Genomic DNA, 25,603 nt, shown 5'->3' with positions numbered 1-25,603 from the left:
TTCATCGAATCGAAAATGTACCAGAAGAAATAAGAGTAGGCAGCGAAAAGTTGGCCAGTCACCTCAGGGGCGGAGCTGGATGCAAGGGCAGAAAGCTTCGTCATTGTGGCGTGAGAGGATGTGATAGGGGGAATGTTTTGTTGTTTGTTTCCCAGTGCTGAGAACTTATTGGCGTGTGTCCCTCGTACCAATTAGCTGCGGTATAAATTTCAAACAGATGTAACATGGATTCACGAATGCGCATTATAGAAACAGTAAGCTTCAAATGTGGTACATATTTGTAAAAAGAAAAATTATTCTTTCTTTTACTTGTGCCTTTGTCCCTTATTGATGCGGGGCTGGAATTGTTACTATACTGACATGGCACAGTTAGTTCGAGCCGGATGTCCTTCCTGTCGCCATCCATTACCCCCGGGACGGAAAGCGCGTACCCCAACAGTCTGTATGTAGCGTTGTTCATGTGAAAGTGAGCGAAAGTCTCTAAATGTTTGCGGATCATGAAACTGACGCGGGACATCGGAAGCACAGCGGTATTCAGGCACAGGGATGTGGGAAACCGCCAAAAAATCACACGTAGGCTGGCCGGCATACTCACCCTTGTCGTTAATCCGCCGGGTGGAATCGATCCAGTGGTGGCAAACATCCACATCCCGGAAGCGGCGCTTTAGCACCCAGTAATTGTAAAAGGAATATGAAATCAAATTAAGATTCTTGTACTACAACGCAATGAGTAGAAGAAAACATATAGTAAACATTTCTTATGGTATCTGTTATTAGAGAATACATTTAAATATAAGAATATTCCTGTTACTAATCAGTTAAGCTTCCGCTCATATAGAAATCACAACAACATTTCGTCACAGCTTCAAAGTCGCTGAGGCTGCGAACAATCTGAAACAGAGAACACTCGACACGAAGTGTTTCGATCGGTGCAAAGTTATAACGATCAGTACTTGGAGGACACTTGGCCAACTTTTTGCTCCCTTATTGCAGATAGCTTATTGGGGACGCATAACATTCTAATTTATGTAGTCTACCAATTAACAAGAAGGCGGTCGTGGTGGTCGAGCGGTTCTATGCCCTTCAGTCCGGAACCGCGCGACTGCTACGTCGCAGGTTCGAATCCTACCTCGGGCATGAATGTGTGTGATGTCCTTAGGTTAGTTAGGTTTAAGTAGTTCTAAGTTCTAGGGGACTGATGACCTCAGATGTTAAGTCCCATAGTGCTCAGAGCCAATTAACAAGAAGACCGGTGCAAATGGGGTCCGAGGTGCTGGCCCACAACGTCAGTACTAGCTCTTGAGCAAAGAAGTTTGACGACTACTACTTAAGACGTTTTCCCTCCTAAAAACGATTTTCACTTAAACGATAAGTCTTACTGGGTAACAAGCGGTAAAGTACGAGAATGGTTTGATTAGGCTGGTAAATTTCCATAAAAAAATGGAGCATTTCTGTTGCGCCTTCATGGTTGGTATGCTCGATTATTACAAGGATCGCATAAAGAATTTCAACAATGTTGACAGCCCTCTGAATTGGTCAGTGCGTCGACTGTGATTGAAAACTGGGAAAACCGATTTTCGTGCTGTTATTAAACATTTTCATTTGAATGGATGGATCGCTGCAAAAATCAAAACAGAACTTCATTAAGTTCACGCGGACACTGCACCATGACTGAGGATCATTTACTTTTTGTTTAACGAATTTAAACGTGATCGGACAAGCTCCGAGAACGAAGCGAGCTTCGGACGTCCAATTGAGATCACTGCGAAAGGAACCATTGACAAATTAGATGATATGGTAAAGCAAGAGCTTCGAATAAAATTCGTTTGACTGCTGAGACTGTAGGCATTTCAACTGAGCGAGTGCACAATATCCTGCAAGGAGAATTGGCTGTGAAGAAGCTGCGTGCGAGGTGGATACGGCGATTGCTAATAGTCGACCAAAAGCGCATCCGGTACAAGGCTCAGATCTGGTGGGAGGGGGAGGGGTGGCGGGCGGCAAAATGGGGTATCTTGCCCTGGGCGGCAATTTCAGGTGATGCCGAATTCATATTCTTGGGGAAAAAAAGGCCTTGTTTCACAAGGTCTGTCGATTATTCATATGATTATGAAACGCATCCCAGTTGATTTTCGAACATTTTTCAACACATTCTGAGTTGATTTCTGAGTAATAAGATGATTTTTGAAGGCGTGCATAGTTTATTTAACGTCTCTGCCAGGGAAATCTCCGTCGCATCTAGAAATAAAAAGCTTTCTCGCAGAAGGGGACAAGGCTGAGGCGAAAAAACCCGAACGGGTGAATTCCAGTCGCCGTTTCTTTATGTGGTCCAATGAGTGTGCGAATGATCAGCGTTGTTATAATTATTAGCGACTACCAGAGTGGAAATAAACGACTAACAAGAATAACAGGTAAGAAAGATTTCATATTATCGTCTCGGTGTTTTCAAGAAAATGAAATTTTGAGAAACTTTTTGACATCGCTACGCTGTTATAGGGCCAGTTGTACAGTTCGCGGTTATCAGCTGGTTAATTTTGTTCCCGAGATAGAGCAAAAAACGCGTCGCACGAACACATAATAGCGTCTAACCGGAAAACAAACGTAGGATAACTAAACTGGTGATTCTGGCAGGGTTAGTGAAGTTAACCCGAGAATAAGTTTTGAGAATAGCAAGAACAGTTACAGAATTAGTGATGACAAGATTGTTAGAACGAGGAAGGAGAAGAAACGAGGACTTCACACAAATTATGTGGATCAATGTGACGATTCGAAATGTACATAAAAATTTTGCACTAATTCTTTTCGATATCATGCTTGAGAAACTGGAGCGTATGAATGAAATGTGAAACTATTTCCTAATATAAAACTTTTTGCTTGTAGTTAGCGTAATAGGCATTTGATATTGGTACTTCGTGAATTATATTCTGTCGTGTTATTCATGTAAATGAGGTGGATAAAAGTAACCATTTGTGCGAGACTGTTTTAATCTCGCTTATCTGGCGTGCGTAACAATTACTACAATATTAGAAAGGCCTATTTCGTTTTACATAGCAGTGACAAAATAGACGTAATCTAATAGAGAAACCACCAGTTTTGGGTACCATTTGTATTAACAGCTTTTTCAGTATTAGGCAAAGACATTTTGATTTTTCGTGTAGAAAAACGTCTGACGAACTTTGGCGAGGTAACAGATTCTTTCGCAAAAAGGAAAGCACACCCTGTAAACAAGATTAATGAGAAAACAATACTGAGTCCTAAGGACTGAAGAAATGTATATTGTCTTACTTGTTTCTTGTCTGGTTTTATGTTTCCTATATTTAATTTTATGTCACACAAAAGAGAAAGTTATTAACTAATAGGCAACAAAGAATGCAAATTTTCTGAAGAGTTTTTATTCTCCTGGTTACAAATAATCCAACCCAGTATTAATTGTGATTTTTTAAAGAGGATTAGGATGACAAACCGGCCGACTGGGAGCAGGAAAAGCACCACAAAACATTTTAATTTCCACTGTCCTGAATATAGGTTTGATGACTTCCATTATAAAATACACACATTTGAATTCCACAGAGCGAAAAACAGTGATGTGCGATAGAAGAATGCTCTGTGATGACGCATGGCACTGCACTTTGGCACACTAACACCAAACAACATTTCTTACGTTTCCTCGAACATATAAGTTTTATATAACAAATTCTTCAGAAAGATCTGCACTACAAAATGAACACTTTTTGAAAAAAAAGTTTTTTTAATTTTTGACGTCCTGTCTCAAACGCTCGAGGGGTGGGAGTGGGGGGAGGGCGGCGCCACTATCAAGTTTTTCTGCCGGTTCGGAAATATCTTAGATCCGGGACAGCCGGCACAACATCTCAACGTCTTTGTGTTCAGTCGTTCTCATGCGTTTTCTCTCTGTGTGTAACATGTACTTACCAGTGCCGTAATATGAACTCTATTTTTAATCATCGACAATAGTGTGGTGTTAGCAAGGCAAAACTCTTTATAGATTCCCGTTTTCTACCTCTGTTATTTACCAACTGTCTTAAGCAATTCTTGATTTTAAGCGAAGTATCAGTTTATTTTTATCTAGATTTTCTGTCACTGTTCATAAAAAAACGGCAGTGGCTTTATTTAAAGCACAAAAAAGCGAAACGCTATTGGTAAGAGTGACATCATTGTTTTCTTTGTTAGGTCTCAGAAAATGCATATAATTCTGTATGGCGATGCGACTGCAAAAACGAGCATATTTGTTCGTCCGAGAAGCAAAATTTTATCATGCTAAACAATTTTTGTTTCGCGTTAAAAGAAAAAAAACATGTTATTTTGTCTAGACCATAGTAACGTTCCGTCCTAAACTTTTTTCACTCTATGTGGTATCCACTATTACGTTGGACTAATGGAGGACTGCCATCCCACCAATAACAAACGATAGTCCCTCCACCCCAGTTCTTCTGTACAATCGAAAATCGAGTCAACGGCTTACGTAACAAACTGACAATAGGAGCAGAAATAATACGAGTGCGTGCTGAAAACTAATGCCTCCGAATTTTTTATATGAGAACCCTTGAAGCTTTTTTTAAAAAAAACTTAAACATTTTACATCTTTATTCTCCACGTATACATATTTATTTGTCATCTCAACATAGTGACACTGGCGATGAGCACATTTCTCCAAACGGGAGACCAGTTTTGTTGCTACCGTCGTTGTAGAAAGTTTGACTTTGTTGACGGAGCCGCAACCTCATCTCTGCTTGCATCGCTTCATCACTATCAAAGTGAAGTCTTTGAAGGTGTTCTTTAAGTTCTAGAAACAGATAATAATCGGATGGGGTCAAGTCGGGACTGTATGGAGGATGATCGAGGACTGTGAACCTAAGACTGTTGCACACGTCGCAATACTGTAAGGCGTGGGGATCATCTGCTGCCTCATACAATTTTTATATCACCTCCGTGACTCTCAGGAAGAAGGAATTGATTCCAAATCGCCTGCTGTAGCAGAAAGGCCAGGCCAGGACCCACAGTTTCTGGCAGTGACCTGCCGATTACGGGCGGCCGCCGGGGTCAATTGTGTCCTTAGCTTTTATTCCCCAACTTCAGTGCGAGGTGGCTCTCTTCTTTTAAGGTAGGAGAGTTTTGATTTCGGTACCAGTGATCGCTTCTTTAACAAACGAGGAATTCAAGGTCAATACGACGCAGAAACGAACTTACACAATCGGTCTTTTCTTGACTACTAGCGCTGATCACGTTATATACCAATAGTTCCCAAGCTGGAGATAATTGCCTCCTGAGGGGTATAACGACATTTTCTGAGGCTTAAAAACAAACGGCTTCGATTGCGTTTAAATCACAAAACTAAATTATTTTCGAAAGATCATAATTATTATCGTTATTTCATAAGACTGTATAATTAAGTACAAAGGTCACCAATAATTACGTTTTTCTTTCAAAAACTAGCAATAACGTGTCACACTTCGTGATGGAGGTTACAGCTCTTGAAACGAATATATGAACGACGTCTTCCTCACGTAGTCCACCAACTACACACCTACACACATATACTGAAGTGACGAAATTCATGGGGTACCTCCTATAATCGTGCCGGACCACCTTTGCCCGGCATAGTTCTGCAGCACGACATCACGGCATGGCATGGACTCCGTAAATCGTTGGAAGTCATATGCAGAAATATTGAGCCATGCTGCCTCTATAGCCGTCCATAATTGCGACAGTGTTGCCGGTGCAGGATTTTGTGCACGAACTGGTCTCTCGATTATGTCCCATAAATGTTCGATGGGACTCCTGTCGGACGGTCTGGGTGGAAAAATTATTCCCTCGAATTATCCAGAATGTTCTACAAGTCACTCACGAACAATTGTGACTCCTTTGAAATGGCGCATTGTCATGGCAACTTGGAAGTTCACGAATGGTTGCAAAGTAGCCGAACATAACCATTTCGTGTCAATGATGGTTCAGTTGGACCAGAGGAACCAGTCCACTCCATATAAACACAGCCCACACAATTACGGAGCCATCACAAGCTTGCATCGTGCCTTGTTGACAACTTGGGTCCATGGCTTTGTAGGGTCTGCGTCACACTTGAACCCTACAACTGAAATCGGGACTCATCTCTCCAAGTCAAGGTCTTCCAATCGTCTAGGATCCAACCGATATGATCACGAGCCCAGGAGAGACGCTGGAGGCGATGTCGTGCTGTTAGCAAAGGCAATCGCTTTGGTCATCTGCTGCCATAGACCACTGATGCCGAATGTTGCCGCACTATCCTAGCAGATACGTACGTCTCACATTGATTTCTGCGGTTATTTCAAGTAGTGTTGCTTGTCTGTTACTACTTACAGCTCTTCGAGAACGCTGCTGCTCTCGGTCGTTAAGTGAAGGCTGTTGGCCACTGCGTTGGCCATGGTGAGAGGTAATGCCTGAAACTCGGTATTCTCCTCACATTCTTGACACTGTGGATAACGGAATATTGAATTCCCTAAAGATTTCCGAAATGACTGACCTATGCGTCTAGCTCCAACTACTATTCCGTGTTCAAAGTCTGTTAATTCCCGTTTGTAATCTTTCAACATGAATCACCCGAGTACAAATGACAGCTCCGCCAAAGCACTACCCTGTTATACCCTGTGTACGCGATATTACTGCCATATGTATATGTGCATATCGCTATCCCATGACTCCTGTCACCACAGTCTAGTTTGTACTTTATACCATGGATCTAACGATAAAACTGAGACATGTACATCACAAATGCTTAAATATCTTATGAAAATGAGTTCTCCGTACTGTAGGTAGTTACCTCAATGGACCAGCAATTGCTTCATTATTCATTTCGAGCAGGCCGTGATGGCCGAGCGGTTCTAGGCGCTACAGTCTGGAGCCGCGCGACCGCTACGGTCGCAGGTTCGAATCCTGCCTCGGGCATGGACGTGTGTGATGTCCTTAGGTTAGTTAGGTTTAAGTAGTTCTAAGTTCTAGTGGACTGATGACCTCAGAAGTTAAAGTCCCATAGTGCTCAGAGCCATTTGAACCATATTCATTTCGCAACACATAAGCGAACTAATTGACAGCACAAAATAACTGTAACTACCCACTGGCTTCCAGTTTCTGTCATTTCAGAAGTAAGAAGTCCGGCAGTCAAGTGATTTGCAGATAATACGTATAGTATGCACATTTTAACTTAGTTGACTTTAAGTTGGGGTGCATTCTGTGGATGAAAAAAATGGCTCTGAGCACTATGGGACTTAACAGCTGTGGTCATCAGTCCAACTTAGAACTACTTAAACCTATCTAACCTAAGGACATCACACACATCCATGCCCGAGGCAGGATTCGAACCTGCGACCGTAGCAGTCGCGCGGTTCCGGACTGCGCGCCTAGAACCGCGAGACCACCGCGGCCGGCCTGTGGATGAAGGAAGTGTCGTTAGGGAAGAGGAGCGGTGCAGAAAGGCATGTTTCGTAACAAGTGTCTGCCCTCAAGGTGGATAGTTGGCTTTCTTTTCTGAGAAGGAGATGTGGGCAGCACTCGCGATGCACTGAGAATTTCTTCATCATTCTATAAAAAAAATGTTACTGCAAATAAGTAGGACCACTGTCTCACTGACTCATTAATTCACTGTTTAATAAAACAGCTACAAAAACGAAATATCGTTTATCCTTTGTCATTTTAAAAATAAAAGCCCTCGTAGTTGCTAATTTTGATGATTGTGGTGTGTGTGTGTGGGGGGGGGGGGGATACTAGCTAATATCTAGATACACTCAAGGTTACTGGTCTCAGAAAAGTTGGGAACCACTGATGTAGATGCTAACGATGTGTTAATGATGTCATAAGTGCATACAATCTGCAGATTGTGGTGAAAGTTCTTTCTCTTAAAAGCGTTCCTTAAAAAAATCCTGGTCATTAATTTCAATATGTACTAGTATATTACCCGGTACACTGTACAGTTACGCTTTGTCCATCGATTATTGGGTGCATGTATATCAAAACAGATCATTTGGCGGGTACTTAGTTATTAAGTGATCATTTGGCGGGTATTTAGTTGTCAAGTGTGACTCGGTGGTTCAACAGAAAACTGTCCGACTACGGATTCAGAGCTTGCGGTTTGATCCCCAGTCGGACCTAGGAATTTTATGTCACTTGCCGCTTCTTTCACAGAGGGGCAGCAGAGATAATATCCGTTCCATTCTCTTGAGACTATGAGACAGCAGAGTAATGCCCCTGTAAGTTGCTGGGTTTCCATCTGTCTTACTTCGTAAACAGAGCAACGTAACATCTTCAACCCAATCGCAGAGAAATTTTCCTTTCTCCCACATCGTGCTTAGGACTAATATTGAAATCTTTGCACTCCAACTGCCGTGATCTTCTTGGCGCTTACCTCATCTATGTCTGTTGCCATGGCTTCATTCCTGTTTCTGTTTTTGCTAGCGGGAGGCCCAGCATCTTGAATAATTTCCTCCCTTTTTGACCCCTCCAGTTTGGTAGTTGAACTTTCACCATTTATTTACAAAATACTGTGTCATGTTATTTCTCATTTCTGTGTCATTCCGAGTGATGTTACCATCTCCCTTCTCCATGTCCTTTATTGGTTCATAATTGTTTGTCTTAATGCTCACCAACTGATATAACAGTTCCTTGTCGTTTAGCTTCTGTGAGGGTTCGGTTTAAGCTTTCTCTTTCGTAGTAGGAATGGTTCTAATCCGAAACAGCCCAATCTTCTGCACTTTCGTCGATTTCAAGAAACCCTATGACTCACTTGACCGACAGTCCCTTCTTGGTTCGTGGTTTTTTGAAACCTCATTATTATCTCTGACATTTCGGCAGATATCTGCAATTTCACTCTTGTAATCTTGTATTAACTGGGACAGTAAAACACGAAGAATAACCGATACTCCACCAGCGAATAAGCAGCGCTGGTGCATGGTGGTATCAGTCGCTGCAAACCAGGGCTAAATTTGTTGGGGCTGATTCAGCTACACTGATATCTGAGGAAACACCACAGAAAGTGCACTTGACGTCTCTCAGGAGGTACAAGCTACATATATGCGCTGCAGATATTTCTTGAAGCAGCCACGATTGACGATCAGGCGTTCGACGCTGGTTCTGAAGCTCGTTGAACGTCGGCAGGTGACATACCAGCGACTCATTGGCGGCGAAGGCTGTTTTTATGCGTAAGGTCCTCCCCTACTTACGGATTCCGGAGCGCTCGCGCCAACCTTCGTTCCGCACTATCCTAGCGGAAGCTCCAACCCACTGCAGGAAGTCGCCAGCTAGAATTCCACAGTGATTAATTTGTCAATCTTGTGTCCTCCTTATCTACCACTACATTTCCCGTAATGCCGCACTCCGCCTTTATCCAGAAGTCTCATCTCAGCAGTTCCTACATGTCGTACACAGCGAAATAATTACCTCTCTCGTTGCATAAACGCTTCAGATGAGTAAGTTCTGATTTGGAATCGGATAATGCGAAGTGCGGTTTTTCGACTTATTGTTAAGGATATTGGCCATCTTTACATGCCTGTGAGGTTAGCTGTTAGAATATGGATAAAATTTCCCTCGATTTTGACAACACCATCTCTATAGGCGCGTCTGCACCCTTCTTCGCTTAGCAAGGCATAGCATCAAGGGAGTGTACACTTTTGGAAGATCTACTGCTGACAATACAATGACTTGCAGTCACAAAGTACCCTACGAGTGGCAAGAGACGCCTGCTCAACCATTATTTCGTGATGAACACACGCAGGTTAACTGGTGAATATTCACTAAGAGCTTTCTGTCGTAAACTGAGATATCGGCGAAGATGTAAGAAACATTTTCGGTAACAAAAAATGGTTCAAATGGCTCTGAGCACTATGGGACTTTAACATCTGTGGTCATCAGTCCCCTAGAACTTAGAACTAATTAAACCTAACTAACCTAAGGACATCACACACATCCATGCCCGAGGCAGGATTCGAACCTGCGAGCGTAGCAGTCCCGCGGTTCCGGACTGAGCGCCTAGAACCGCTAGACCACCGCGGCCGGCTTTTCGGTAACACGGCAAGCAAATGCGATAAGACGCTACCGATAATGTTTCAATGTATTATTGCTATTCCGGATATAATTAGTCATAATTTTAGGTATTTCGCGGATGTCATGGTTGTCTATGACAAGGTATTATTCGATAAAAATGCCTGTAATATACAGTCATACATCGTAAAAGTATGCGCCTTGTGCAAACATTGGTAACAGGTTCCTAAGGTGAAAAAAAATGTAAAAGTATGTATTTTTGACTGCATCTAAATTTACACTCTGCAAACTATTATGAAGTATCTGACAGAGGGCACTTCCCACAGTACCTCGTGTTAAGTTTTCTTCCGTTCCACTCGCGTATAGATAGCGCGAAGAATGGCGCGCGATGTGCGTCACGGAGAGGCTTATTGTTGAAGTTTTGAGAGCGTTCGTTCTAATAAAAGAGGGCAGCGTATTACTTCTTCCTACGTACGTCTCACGAAATGATCAAGACGAGAAAATCAGAGATATTAGGTTGCGATATGGAGCTCTGTCGACGATCGTGATGGGGTGAAGATAGTGATATCAGAACTAGCCTCCGCCACACACTGTCAGGCGGCCTGCGGATTGTATACTGTGTATGTAGATGTAGTCTAAAACTGTATTCACAGTCTCAGCGGTAATGGTGCGTAGGGGACTGCAGCGAGATTCTTCATTTAATGTTCATTCTGAAAATTTCGTAAGTACAGTGGTTGGACAAAAACATGAAAACACCGCGAGGAACACATGTTTCAACATGAATGCTGATGCTTACCAAGTCTGTAGCGCCAGCTTCAGTCGTGGACAAAACAGTGTTCCGTGTAGTTGTGAGTGCATTACGTGGGGACTAAGTGAATTCGAACGTGCGCAGATTGCTGGTGATCGATTGGTGGATGTCTCCGTAACGAAGGGAACCGAAGTGTAGTTTCAAGAGTATGAAGAATTCATACCACATGCGGGGAAAGCGGAAAAACGTCATCCGCTAAGTCACAACACACGAAACTGTGTGTTGAGTGACCGCAACGGACGGTCATTGAAGAGGATTGTGACAAGAAATAAGAAAAATGTTCAAATGTGTATGAAATGTTATGGGACTTAACTGCTAAGGTCATCGGTCCCTAAGCTTACACACTACTTAACCTAAATTATTCTAAGGACAAACCCACACCCATGCCCGAGGGAGGACTCGAACCTCCGCCAGGACCGGCCGCACAGTCCACGACTGCAGCGCTTCGGACAGCTCGGCTAATCCCGCGCGGCGAGAAATAAGAGGACAGCTGCAAAAAACTACACGCAGGGGTCTCCATAAACCGGGAACTTCAGGGCGGGCTGGAACTCCAAAACCATTCATCAGTGATGCAAATGCCCGTAATAGGAAAACGTGGTATCGAAGCCATAAAATCTGGACTATGGTGCAATGGAAGAATGTCACTTGGTCGTGTGAGTCTCATTTCACAATGTTTCCAACAACAGGCCGAGTTTACGTCCCAAATGTGAAACATGGCAGGGATACTGTGATGTTTTGGGCAGCCATATCATGGAATTCCATGTTCAAGCGTCTGCCAGTTAGTTTTTCCGGTGTTTCCGTGACGCTCTCCCATGGCCCACAAACCGGTGAGAATTCGCGCTGCTTGTCTTTTGGTAAGTTTAATATCCCCAGTTAGTGTTACTTGGTGTGCATCTCACACTTAAGTAATATTGAAGGACTGCTAGCACGAAGTTTTTGCTAGCAATTTCCTTTGTAAACGGACTGTATTTTCCAAGTATTTCGCCATGAATCGAATTCGGCCACCTGCTTTATCTACGATTGATCCTTTCGGTCATTCTATCTCACAACCCTCCAAATTGTCACATACTGGTATTTATGTGAGTTGACTGATTTCAACTGCGACTCATTGGCACAGTCGTCGTACGAATCATATTGTATTTATTTTTGCTTTTTGTTAAATAAAAATTTGTACTTCAAAATTAGCTGCTAATCTTTGCACCTCTTTGAAATCAAGATGTGGTTGCATCGACAGCAAAAAAAAAAAAAAAAAAAAAAAAAAAAAAAATAGTCTGAGGTTAGTATCAATGTTTTCTAGCAGGTCATTAATATAAAACATCAACAATAACGGTCCCAACTTATCTCTATGGGGTGCGAATGATGTCGATGGCTCTAGCAGAGATAACTCGCCTCGTCCCCGGTGGCTCAGAAATGTAGAATTCAGCAATCATACGGCACGCGCTGTGACAAAGTACTGAAGCTCTCGACTAGAAGCAAGTAGTTAATGTTTTACAGGTTTTCCCATTTTTTAATATCTTAATCTACTACATGTAATTCCTTTTCACGTCATGCAGTTATCATCCTTATCTATGAAACGATATTTTTTCCCATTATCTTTCTTCTAAGCTCTTATCCGATGTAAATGAAGTCCCTTGTTCTAATGGAAGTGAAGAACATTTAATTTATTTCTCATGAAGGGAAAACAAATTTCATTTCTTTGATTATAAAACTATCACTCCAAAACGAAGAACGACTTTAGTTTTAATCAGAATATGGGCCTTTTAAAACTGTTTCACGATGAAATATATTACTTGTTTATGAAAAATGATAAAAAAGAAACATGGAAATTAAAAATGTGCTATATATACAGGGTGGTCCATTGATAGTGACCTGACCAAATATCTCACGAAATAAGCATCAAACGAAAAAACTACAAAGAACGAAACTCGTCTAGATTGAAGGAGGAAACCAGATGGCGCTATGGTTGGCCCGCTAGATGGCGCTGCCATAGGTCAAACCGATATCAACTGCGTTTTTTAAAACAGGAACTCTCATTTTTATTACATATTCGTGTAGTACGTAAAGAAATATGAATGTTTTAGTTGGACCACTTTTTTCGCTTTGTGATAGATGGCGCTGTAATAGTCACAAACATATAAGTACGTGGTATCACGTAACATTCCGCCAGTGCGGGCGGTATTTGCTTCGCGATACATTACCCGTGTTAAAATGGACCATTTACCAATTGCGGAAAAGGTCGATGTCGTGTTGATGTATGGCTATTGTGATCAAAATGCCCAACGGGCGTCCGCTGTGTATGCCGCTCGGTATCCTGGACGACATCATGCAAGTGTCCGGACTCTTCGCCGGATAGTTACGTCATTTAAGGACACAGGAAGTGTTCAGCCACATGTGAAACGTCAACCACGACCTGCAATAATTGATGATGCCCAAATAGGTGTTTTAGCTGCTGTCGCGGCTAATCCGCACACCAGTAGCAGACAAATTGCGCGAGAATCGCGAATCTCAAAAACGTCGGTGTTGAGAATGCTACATCAACATCGATTGCACCCGTACCTGATTTCTATGCACCAGGAATTGCATGGCGACGACTTTGAACGTCGTGTACAGTTCTGCCACTGGGCACAAGAGAAATTACGGGACGATGACAGATTTTTTGCACGCGTTCTATTTAGCGATGAAGCGTCATTCACCAACAGCGGTAATGTAAACCGGCATAATATGCACTATTGGGCAACGGAAAATCCACGATGGCTGCGACAAGTGGAACATCAGCGACCTTGGCGGGTTAATGTATGGTGCGGCATTACGGGAGGAAGGATAATTGGCCCCCATTTTATCGATGGTGATCTAAATGGTGCAATGTATGCTGATTTCCTACGTAATGTTCTACCGATGTTACTACAAGATGTTTCACTGCATGACAGAATGGCGATGTGCTTCCAACATGATGGAAGTCCGGCACATAGCTCTCGTGCAGTTGAAGCGGTACTCAATAGCATATTTCATGACAGGTGGATTGGTCGTCGAAGCACCATACCATGGCCCGCACGTTCACCGGATCTGACGTCCCCGGATTTCTTTCTGTGGGGAAATTTGAAGGATATTTGCTATCGTGGTCCACCGACAACGCCTGACAACATGCGTCAGCACATTCTCAATGCATGTGCGAACATTACGGAAGGCGAAGTACTCGCTGTTGAGAGGAATGTAGTTACACGTATTGCCAAATGCCTTGAGGTTGACGGACATCATTTTGGGTATTTATTGCATTAATGTGGTATTTACAGGTAATTACGTTGTAACAGCATGCGTTCTCAGAAATGATAAGTTCACAAAGGTACATGTATCACATTGGAACAGCCGAAATAAAATGTTCAAACGTACCTACGTTCTGTATTTTAATTTAAAAAACCTACCTGTTACCAACTGCTCGTCTAAAATTGTGAGGCATATGTTTGTGACTATTACAGTGCCATCTATCACAAAGCGAAAAAGTGGTCCAACTAAAACATTCATATTTCTTTACGTACTACACGAATATGTAATAAAAATGGGGGTTCCTATTTTAAAAAATGCAGTTAATATCCGTTGACCTATGGAAGCGCCATCTGGTTTCCCCCTTCAAGCTAGATGAGTTTCGTTCTTTGTAGTTTTTTCGTTTGGTACTTATTTCGTGAGATATTTGTTCCAGTCACTATCAATGGACCACCCCCTATTTATATATATATGACCTTCAAAGTAGTCACCAGCATTGTGTTTAACCCGTTTCCTGCGATGTGGAAGTCGTAGGATACTCTTAGCAGTGCCAGTGTGTTGACAGTTCTAGCGGCGCGGTCTATTGTCCGAAGAATTAGTAGCAGTTCTGAAGCGAATGCCGTGAAGTGTTTCTTTCAGTTTAGAAACTGAGTTGAACTTGCGAGGGCTTAAGTCAGGGGAGTGCAGTAGATGGTATAGCACTTAGCAGCCCCATCAGTCAAACAAATCAATAACAGCTTGCACTGTACGTGCTTCAACATTGTCCTGTATAATTATGGTCAGGTCCTGCAGAAAGTGTCATGACTTCTGTGTCTAAGCTGGTCGTAGGTTGTGTTCCAAAAATGAACAGCATAGAGACAGAATTGATGGCACTTTCTGCAGGACCTGACCATCATTTTGCAGGACAGTGCTCAAGCACGTACAGTGCAAGCTGTTACTAATTTGTTTGACTGATGGGGCTTGCTAAGTGCTATACCACCTCCAACATGACCATGTCTAGACGCCTAGTAAACGCTGCAGTTTACATACCAACATTTTCATTGACTAAGGAAACCTCAATCCAGTCAGAAATTTCATTTTATGCCCCACTTGACTGTATTTTTGTAATAAGCGTTGCTGTGGCACCAAGTCAAATACATCTCGCAAGTTCAGAAATATTGCATCCATCTTACTGCCTTTTTTCAGGGCTTTACGTGTGTCAAGTGAGAAAAGTGTGAGTTTCGATGAGCTATGTTTCCGGAATCCATGCTGGTTGACGTGAGCTTAGATTACTTTTTCAGACTCTACAGCAGTTGGATGTCAATGGTAGCGGACTGTTCATCACTTCTTGTAGACGGGCGTGATCTTTGCTTTCTTCCAACTAATGGACACCGTTTATTGGTTCTAGGGATCTACGGTTTGTTGTTGTAGGGATCTACGACACATTACGTTTAAAAGAGGTGATCATTCGGCCGCAGGTGCTGTATAGAATCTGACTGGGATTCCTTCGATTTCTGGAGCTTTGTTCGATTTAAGTGTTTTCAGATGTTTTTTCAGCGCCACTGCACTAATATCTATGTTACTCATATTTGCACTCATATTTGCACTCCAGGACTTTCCTTTCATCTACATCTACATCGATACTCTGCAAATCACATTTAAGTGCCTGGCAGAGGGTTCGTTTGTGAAGGAACATTCAAAAACGGAATTCAGCATTTCTGCTTTTGCTTTGCTACCCTCAATGTCAGTTCCTGTATCATACCTGACCGTCCGGACACTAGCTTTTGTGCCACTAACAGCCTTCACAAACAATCCGAATTTCTTTGTGTCCTGTGAGAGGTCTTTCGCTAAGATTCTGTTTCACACTTAAGTTCTCACAACTGAAATCAGTGATTTCACACAAATACCTGGTTGTGAAATTGTGTGCGTATATGAAGTGGAGCGATGATCACAGGTGCTCGGTTATAGACGAAGCAAAGGCCAGGCTTTGATCTGTCGATTGGATACTGGGAACTTTATTATTTCACTCAGAGATATCTTACAAAATACTTGCACTGCTTGCTCTGAAGTTTGCTCAGGTGTATCGGATTTTTATCACTGTGGATCTATAGCACTTCGACGAGTTTAACAGAAATTAAGAAGTAATTTAGCTGGCAGGAGTTTGAAGAGGTTTAATATTTCGAGCAAACTACATATAAAATTTTTAGATCCCGATTTTCGGGGCAGAATCTATTAGTATTTTACACACATCTCCATACTGCTCCCGTACAAAATCTGATGATAAAATCAGAGTAGTAACAAGTCGCTCAGAGGTATTCACAGTTCCGTCACCAGCTATGGAGGACGAATCTTTAACAGTGCTAGCCACTCCTGCTGGCGAAACGTCAGACGGCCTTAGGCCAAAGATGCCGAGAAGCATGCCAAACAGCAATGCGTGAACAAGCGGCCGCGAAAGTCTCAACCATTTTAGGTATACACGGTTGTCCCTAACTACAGATACAAACGGCGTAAGGTGATTCGATGTAAGACGTATGTTGGTTAACTTTTACAAGTATAATCTGGAGTAAGTAATTCGTTATGGTACAACCACTAAGTCTTTTGCGATGGATTTGTTGTATTAAATGTTCTGAGTGGATTTACAGCATTAATTCTATACGAAAATCCGAGCTTTCGACAGTATGTACTATTGTCTTCCTCAAGAGAGCAACTGACTGTGGAAGAACTGACGGTTTGATACTGTCTACAATTGACATCTATATCTGTATTCGGCAAGCCACCTAACGGTGTGTGACGGAGTGTGCTTTGTGTACACCGATACTACCCCCTTTATCTGCTAATGTCGTGTATGGTTCGCGTGACGAACGATTGCTCTTAAGCTTCCGTTTGGGCTCGAATTTCTCTAATTTTTTCTTCATGTCTTTTCGCGAGATTTATATAGGAGGAAGCAGTATACTGGTCGACTGCTCTATGTATGTATGTATGTTACCCGGGGACCTAGAAACGACGGAGAGGCTCCGTCCCCGCGGCAGCCGTAGTGGTCCGCAATCCCACTACGACTACCGCGCTCCACCTCACCCCTCCGCCGCCCCACACCGAACCAAAGGTTATTGTGCGATTCGGCCCCCGGTGGACCCCCCCCCCCCCCCCCCCCCCCAGGGAACGTCTCACACCAGACGAGTGTAACCCCTATGTTTGCGTGGTAGAGTAATGGTTGTGTGCGCGTACGTGGAGAACTTGTTTGCGCAGCAATCGCCGACATAGTGTAACTGAGGCGGAATAAGGGGAACCAGCCCGCTTTCGCCGAGGTAGATAGAAAACTGCCTAAAAACCATCCACAGACTGGCCGGTTCACCGGACCTCGACACAAATCCGCCAGGCTTCGCGCTTACGAAATGAATCTGTACTGAAACGTGCCGCTCTTCTTTGGATCTTCTCTGTTTCCTCTGTAAATCCTCTCAGGTACTGATCCCATACTGCCGAGCAATATTCAAGTATTGGTCTAACAAGTGATATGTAAGCTACTTCCTTTGTTTATGGACTACATTTCCTGAGGAATCTTTCAGTAAATCTCAGTCTAGCATCTGCCTTACTCGCGATTAATTTGAAATCTCTCCGTACGCATACTGCTAAATATTTTATGGAAGTAATTGCTTCCAGTGATTGTTTTGCCATCGTGTGATCATATAATAAATGGTCTTTCCTCCTATACATTCGCAATACGTTATATTTATGTTGAGGGTCAATTCTCACTCCCTACAGCAGGCGTCCATCCTCCGTAAGTTTTCTCGCAATTCGCTACAATTTTCAACCGTTGCGACTTTTCTGTATACGGCACCATCATCCGCGAAAAGCCTCATGGAACTTCTGACTTTAGCAACTAGAACATTTACAAACTGTTGTAGTATGAAAACTAACTGTCGTGTAAGGGAGTTACTTTTACGTCAAAAGACTCCTCTCCTTTCACAGTGATATACTGTCTTCTGTTTGCTAGAAACTCTTCAGTCCAATCACACAGTTGGTATGACATTCCGTAAGATAATATTTTGTTCACTAGACGGCAGTGCGAAACTATAAAACACGGAAGTCAAGGAGCATGACATCTTCCTGGGTGCCCCTTGCTCTCCGGGTCTCGTGGACAAACAGAGCGAGATGGGTTTCAAAAATGGTTCAAATGGTTCTAAGCACTATGGGACTTAACATCTGAGGTCATCAGTCCCCTAGACGGCCACAACGGCCGGCCGAGCTGGGTTTCACACGATCATTGTTTTAGGAATCCATGTTGATTCCTCTACAGATTTTCCATCTCCAGAAATCTCATAATATGCGAGCGTAAAACATGTTCCAAATTCTACAACAGATCGACGTTAGAGATATATGCGTATAGTTTTGTGCGTCTTTTCGACAATCCATTTTGAAAACAGGAATGACCTGTGCTTTAATCCAATCATTAGGAACGCTTCGCTCCTCTAGATACTTGCAGTACACTGCTCCTGAAAGAGGGGCAGGATCTTTCTCATAGCCTGTGTAGAATACTCTGCTGACTGATTTCAGTTGATTTTGTTTACTTTGATTATTTATTTCGATTTGTGCGCCTATTTACAGGAGGATGTTCCTCGATCTTCCTCTATGAAACCGTTCTGGCAAAAGACGTTTAGTATTTCTACATCTACATGATTACTCTGCTATTCACAATAAAGTGCCTGGCAGAGGGTTCAATGAACCACCTTCATGCTTTCTTTCTACCGTTCCACTCTCGAACGGCAAGCGGGAAAAACGAGCATTTAAATTTTTCCGTACGAGCCCTATTTCTCTTATTTTATCGTGATGGTCATTTCTCCCTATGTAGGTGGGTGCCAACAGAATGTTTTCGTAATCGGAGGAGAAAACTGGGGATTGAAATTTTTAATGAGAAGATCCCGTCGCAACGAAAAACGTCTTTGTTTTAATGATTGCCATTCCAATTCACGTATCACGTGTGTGGCACTATCTCCCCTCTTTCGCGATAGTACAAAACAAGCCGCCCTTCTCTGAACTTTTTCGATGTCATCCGTCAGTCCCAGCTGATGCGGATCCCACACCGCACACCAATACTCCAGAATAGGGCGGACAAGCTTGGTGTAAACAGTCTCTTTAGTAGACCTGTTGCACCTTCTGAGTGTTCTGCCATCGAATCGCAGTCTTTGATTTGCTCTACCCACGACACTACATATGTGTTCGTTCCAATTTAGGTTATTTGTAATTGTAATCCCTAAGTATTTAGTTGAATTTACATCCCTCAGGTTTGTGTGACTTATCGCGTAATCGACATTTAGCTGATTTCTTTTAGTACTCATGTGAATAACTTCGCACTTTTCTTTATTCAGGGTCAATTGCAACTTTTCGCACTATACAGATATCTTATCTAAATCATTTTGCAAGTCGTTTTGATTGTCTGATGACTTTACAAGACGCATCTGCAAACAATCTAAGACGGCTACTCAGATTGTCTCCTATGTCGTTAATATAGGTCAGGAACAATAGAGGGCCTATAACACGTCCTGCGTCATCCTGTGTTTCAGTGCCATTATGGTCACAGATTGTCTAGGCAGATAGTTTCGATCCGTTTACTGATTTATCCTAATACCAAAACGTCTTAGCATTTTCTGTCAAGTTGGTAGTTAGAATTTTACTTCCGAATCCGTTCAGCCCTCCTTACACTAATTTTGACTTCTTTTCGTTTCCGTTTGTCTGTGAAGCTTTAGCTACATTTAATTTTGCAGTGAAGCTCATTTTGCTTTTGTAGCATGTAATACAAATACAGAAATTTTCAGCATGCCCTCAACACTAATTATTTTCCTATTCTTTATATATGCATAGAATGCAAAAAGAAACCTTTAATACACACAGAGGTGACAAAAGTCAATGGATGGCGATGTATCGCGTACACAAGATATAAATGGGCAGTGCATTGGCGGTACTGTCATTTGTACTCAGGTGATTTTTGTAAAAAGATTTCCGAGGTGATTGTGGCTGTACCACGGTAATAATAGATTTTCAGCGCGGAGTAGTAGTTGGAGCTAGAAGCGTGGGACATTCCATTTCGGATATCGTTAGCAAATTCAATTTTCCGAGATCCTCAATGTCAAGAGTGTGCCGAGAATACCAAATCTGAGACATTACCACGAACAACACAGTGGCCGAAGGCTTTCAATTAATGACCGACAACAGCGACGTCTGTTTCGAGTACTCGGTGCTAACAGACAAGCAACACTGCGTGAAATAACAGCAGAAATGAATGTGGGACGTGCGACGAACGTATTCATTAACAGTGCAGCTAAATTTGGCGTTAATGGGCTATAACAGAGACATAACCTTTGCTAACAGCACGACATCGCCTGCAGCGCCTCATGTGCCTGTGACCATGTCAGTTGGGCCCTAGATGACTAGTAAACTGTGGCCGGGGCTTTTGAGTCCCGATTTCAGTTGATAAGAGCTGATGGCAGGGTTCGAGTGTCGTGCAGACCCCACGAAGCCATGAACCCCTGTCAACAAGGCACTATGCAAGCTGGTGGTGGCTCTATAATTGTGTTTGCCCGCATCTCGTGGTCGTGCGGTAGCGTTCTCGCTTCCCACGCCCGGGTTCCCGGGTTCGATTCCCGGCGGGGTCAGGGATTTTCTCTGCCTCGTGATGGCTGGGTGTTGTGTGCTGTCCTTAGGTTAGTTAGGTTTAAGTAGTTCTAAGTTCTAGGGGACTGATGACCATAGATGTTAAGTCCCATAGTGCTCAGAGCCATTTGAACCATTTTTTTTATAATAGTGTTTACATGGAATGGACTGGTTCCTCTGGTCCAATTCGATCATTGATTGTTCGGGTGCTTGGAGACAATTTGCAGCCATTCAGGGATATCGTGTTCCCAAACAACAATAGGATTTTTATGGATGGCAATGCGCCATGTTACTGGGCCACAGTTGTTCACGATTGGCTTCAAGAACATTCTGCACAATTCGAGCAAATGATTTGGTCACCCAGAACGCCCGACATGAATCCCATCGAACACTTGTGGGACATAATCGAGAGGTCAGTCCGTGCATAAAAGCCTGCAGCGCCAATGCTTTCACAATTATGGACAGCTATAGAGGCAGCCTGCCTCAGTATTTTTGCATGGTACTTCCAACTTGAGTCCATCCTAGGTCGAGCTGCTACACTACAACGGCAAAAGGATGTCCGACACGATATTAGGAAGTATCCCGTGACTTTTATCACCTGGGTATACAGTAGGCCTAAAACACAAGACACCCTCTGGCACACTCGTCACAGTGAACTGAAGAATATACCGACGTCGGTATAAGTAAAATTACGTTCATTTAGATATGTCCGTGTTTCCGAAAACACAGACCAGAGAGTAACGAGTTCGCGCACCGCAGTCTCTACTGTGCTGCAGAGTGCGACTGCACTGTGAACCCCGGAACGCTAAGTCAGCGTAAACAGCTGAGAAACGGCAGCCATCGTTTCTGTCAGCTGATTCAGCGCAACTGGGCTGTTGGCCTTGGTGGGACACGTCACCGGACAACAGCGCGGAAGAGTGGGGGGCTATAGACAGATAAGGCCGTAGCGCGCTCCACATACCGCAGACTTCCCGGTGAAGCGTAGCGGCGGGTGCCAGGAAGTGTGTCGCTGTCGGATAAACCGATGACATGTGGGTTCCAGCCTTTCTATGCGACGCCATTTGGGCGACTTACGTGTCATGTTCGCTACTTGCTTAGTCAAGCGGCTCCTCATTTGGCCTCACGAGGCTGAAGTGGACCCCATTCCACACTTTTCCATGCTAGATGCCGGGAATCAAATATGGGACATGCACATTAATAGCCTGCAACACTAACCATGTTTTATTGTTTTTCTATTTATTTTGTCAATGTCTTAATTTTAGGACTTTCCCCTCCAGGCCTACTTTCCGCTTGCCGATTTATTTGCCTTCTAGCTCTGGCTTCATAGTCATTTTCTATTGCAAAAATAAAAGTAATCTTCTTTCGCTTAAAACTAGAAATAAAAATATCTTATATACTTAATAATACTTTTCCTTTTAGATAAGCACATTACGAAGGAGGAGAGATAAGTGTAACGTCCTGTCGACATCGCTGTCATTGGAGCCAGCAAAAATTGCTGGTGACTGGGTTTGAACTGGTGTCCTTCAGCAAGCCAGCCAACGACGCTAACTACTCCAGCACACAGCTTGCACCCACATTACTAAAATGATGAGTTAAATAATACACAAATTATAAAAAACTAAGTGCGTTTCTCGTTCTTATTCCATTCTCTTTCATTAGATTTTCAAATTTAAAATAATCGTGGAATTTATTGAAAATTAGTTATTCCTCTGAATAAGATTAAAATGAATAACATCGGAATGTTTATCAGCATAAACGAGTTGAGGTTTAAAAATTACATTGTTTTCCTCAGCTCTTTTCTTCTCATCCTTGAAGACATGAAGTCAATGAAATCTACTTGAAGACTGATGAAGACTTAGTGGCCACTATATGCAGTTCGTTGAAAAACATATACGTCTACGTCCTCACTCTGCAAAGTACTGTGAAGTGCATGGCGGAGAGCATTTCTGATTGCAGCACTGCAGATTGCGCTCTTACGCCTTCTGGGATGCCATATATTAGGGTTTCTTTGTGTTCCATTCGTGTATGGAAGATCTATATCTACTTGTACATCTACTTGTACATCTACCTGATGGTGTGTGGGGGAGGGTACTTCTGTTACCACTAAATGATTTTCCCTTTTTTGTTCCACTCGCGAACGTCGCGTGGGAAGAACGATTGTCGACAAGCCTATGTATTAGCTCTAATTTCTCGAATTTTTTTTAGCGTGGTCATTTGTCCATATGCAGGTGGAAGGATGTAATATGTTGTCCGACTCTTCCCAGAAAGTACTCTCTCGAAATTTCAATAGTAAACCTCTCCGTGATGCACAAAGCCTCTCTCGTAGCGTCAGTCACTGGAGTTTGGTGAGCATCTCTGTAAAGCTGGACTCGCATTCGGGAGGACGACGGTTCAAACCCGCTTCCGGCCATCCTGATTTACACTACTGTCCAATAAAATTGCTAAACCAAGAAGAAATCCAGATGATAAACGGATATTCATTGGACAAATATATTATACTAGAACTGACGTGTGATTACATTTTTACGCAATTTGGGTGCATAGATCCTGAGAAATCAGTACCCAGAACAACCACCTCTCGCCGTAATAACGGCCTTGATACGACTGGGCATTGAGTCAAACAGAGCTTGGATGGCGTGTACAGCTTCAACACGATACCACAGTTCATCAAGAGTAGTGACTGGCGTATTGTGACGAGCCACTTGCTCGGCCACCATTGACCAGACGTTTTCAGTTGGTGAGAGATCTGGAGAATGTGCTGGCCAGGGCAACAGTCGGAAATTTTCTGTATCCAGAAAGGCCCGTACAGGACCTGCAACATGCGGTCGTGCATTACCCTGCTGAAATGTAGGGTTTCGCAGGGATCGAATGAAAGGTTGAGCCAAGGGTCGTAACACGTCTGAAATGTAACGTCCAGTGTTCAAAGTGCCGTCAATGCGAACAAGAGGTGACCGAGACGTGTAACCAATGGCACCCCATACCATCACGCCGGGTGATACGCCAGTATGGCGATGACGAATACACGCTTCCAATGTGCGTTCACTGCGATGTCGCCAAACACGGATGCAACCATCATTTTGCTATAAACAGAACCTGGATTCATCAGGTTTGCCATTCGTGCACCCAGGTTCGTCGTTGAGGACACCATCGCAGGCGCTTCTGTCTGTGATGCAGCGTCAGGGGTAACCGCAGCCGTGGTCTCCGAGCTGATAGTCCATGCTGCTACAAACGTCGTCTAACTGTTGGTGCAGATGGTTATTGTCTTGGAAACGTCCCCATCTGTTGACTCAGGGGTCGAGACGTGGCTGCACGATCCGTTACAGCCATGCGGATAAGATGCCTATCATCTCGACTGCTAGTGATACGAGACCGTTGGGATTCAGCACGGCGTTCCGTATTACCCTCCTGAACCCACCGATTCCATTTTCTGCTAACAGTCATTGGATCTCGACCAACGCGAGCAGCAATGTAGCGATACGATAAACCGCAATCGCGATGGGCTACGATCCGACCTTTATCAAAGTCGGAAACGTGATGGTACGCATTTCTCCTCCTTAGACGAGGCATCACAATAACGTTTCACCAGGCAACGCCGGTCAACTGCTGTTTGTGTATGAGTAATCGGTTGGAAACTTTCCTCATGTCAGCAAGTTGTAGGTGTCGCCACCGGCGCCAACCTTGTGTGAATGCTCTGAAAAGCTAATCATTTGCACATCACAGCATCTTCTTCCTGTCGGTTAAATTTCGCATCTGTAGCTCGTCATCTTCGTGGTGTAGCAGTTTTAATGGCCAGCAGTGTAATAAACAGCAGCAAAAATGACAATAGCGAGAAGCTTAACACAAAAATAAGTGAAGGCAAAGTAAACGAAGTCAAGCGATTCTGCTACCTTGGAAGTAAAGTAACTTATGACGGACGAAGCGAGGAGGACGAGAAAAGCGTACCAGCACGGTCAAACAGGGCATTCCCAGCCGAAAGAAGTCTACTGGTACATAGGTCTTAATTTGAGGATGGAATTTCTGAGTATGCACTTTTGGGGCACAGCATTGACAGTAGTGAATCATGACTGTAGGAAAACCGGAACAATGAGAATCGATGGATCTGAGATGTGGTGCTACAGAAGATTGTTGAAAATTAGGTTTGTTGAAAATTAGGTGGACTGATAAGGTAAGCAATGAGGAGGTCGTCCGCAGAATCGGCAAAGGAACGAACATGTGGGAAACACCGACAAGATAAAGGAGCAGAGTGATAGGACGTGTATTAAGACTTCAGGGATAAACATCCACGATACTAGAGTGACCTGTAAAGGCTGCATCTAACAAACAAATAATTGGGGAAGTTGCTTGCAAGTGTTACTCTGACATGAAGAGATTGGCACAAGATAGGAATTCGTAAAAAACTTTGGAAATATTATTTCACACAATAGTAGGTGTCCATCTTCAATCACCTGCCAATTCAGGTTTTTGGGCATTTCAGTGACGTTCTCTCGTGAGTCAGATAAACCTCTGACGGCTATGACGATTCTTGCCGCCCTAGTTAGCCTAAGTTCAGTGTCTCCGTTAGGCTTAGACTGAGGTGACAAAAGTCACGTGATAGCGAGATGCACATACACAGATAGCGATAGTATAGCGTATACATGGTATAAACCGGCAGTGCATTGGCGGAGCTGTCATTTGTACACATGTGATTCATGTGAAAAGGTTTTGCGATGTGATTATGGTTACTGATTTAGCATAAGACCAAAACTTCTTAGAATTTTCTGTCAAATTGGTAGATAGAATTTTAGTTTCGAATCCGTTGAACGCCTCACGTACAGCTATTTATTTTGTCAATGTCTTAATTTTAGGACTTTCCCCTCCAGGCCTACTTTCCGCTTGCCGATTTATTTGCCTTCTCGC

Source organism: Schistocerca serialis, chromosome 2 (genome assembly GCF_023864345.2).
Source record: "Schistocerca serialis cubense isolate TAMUIC-IGC-003099 chromosome 2, iqSchSeri2.2, whole genome shotgun sequence".
In the NCBI taxonomy this organism is placed as follows: Eukaryota; Metazoa; Arthropoda; class Insecta; order Orthoptera; family Acrididae; genus Schistocerca; species Schistocerca serialis.
This window is presented reverse-complemented; position numbering follows the sequence as displayed.